The sequence below is a fragment of the Cyprinus carpio genome, chromosome A11 (assembly GCF_018340385.1).
Source record: "Cyprinus carpio isolate SPL01 chromosome A11, ASM1834038v1, whole genome shotgun sequence".
Classification (NCBI taxonomy): Eukaryota; Metazoa; Chordata; class Actinopteri; order Cypriniformes; family Cyprinidae; genus Cyprinus; species Cyprinus carpio.
In genome coordinates, this window is record NC_056582.1 from 21,548,776 (window position 1) to 21,549,302 (window position 527).

Below are 527 nucleotides of genomic sequence, written 5' to 3' on the forward strand. Positions count from 1 at the left end.
TACCTCCTGACCCTGTTTACATTGAAAGACCACATGAAAAAAAAAACAACAAAAAAAAAAAAAACATTGTAATACAGACCATTTACTCTGACGGTAAACTAATTTTTAAATCACAATCAAAACAAAATGTTCTAAGGTGTTTTTTGTAATGTGAAAAATCATCAGGTTCAGTCCTGATTGCTGAATTAACATGTTCCCGTTGACTGTAGTTTGAAGAAGTGTCAGGTTTAATTTTACATTTAGGCAATTTGTGGATACACATGGTCTCCTTGCGGTCATCAAGTTCAGTCTAAGAACAATGTCAGCATTAATAAAACCCTCGGTCATTACCCAGCCGACAAAGAACATGCAAGGATCTACCTCAGTGTTTAGACTACGCAAATATAAATGTCCTTAAACTCTAAATATATCAGCAGGACAAAAGTACGAACTGACATTTTCACTAGGTTAATGTGTATGTTTAAGATATATAATAAATATATATATATATGTAATACATAAACATAAAATTTTTCTGAAATAGCTAT